Raw genomic sequence first — 274 nt, 5'->3', positions numbered from 1 at the left:
AAGCTACCAATGACTTTCTTCACAGAATTGGGAAAAAAAACTGCTTTAAAGTTCATCTGGAACCACAAAAGAGCCCACATTGCCAAGACAATCCTAAGTCAAAAGAACAAAGTTGGAGGCATCACACTACCTGACTTCAAACTATGCTACAAAGCTACAGGAACCAAAACAGCATGGTCCTGGTACCAAAACAGAGATATAGACCAATGGAACACAACAGAGTCCTCAGAAATAATACCACACATCTACAGCCATCTGATCTTTGACAAACCTG

The sequence above is a fragment of the Mandrillus leucophaeus genome, unplaced genomic scaffold, assembly GCF_000951045.1.
Source record: "Mandrillus leucophaeus isolate KB7577 unplaced genomic scaffold, Mleu.le_1.0 Scaffold792, whole genome shotgun sequence".
Classification (NCBI taxonomy): domain Eukaryota; kingdom Metazoa; phylum Chordata; class Mammalia; order Primates; family Cercopithecidae; genus Mandrillus; species Mandrillus leucophaeus.
This window is presented reverse-complemented; position numbering follows the sequence as displayed.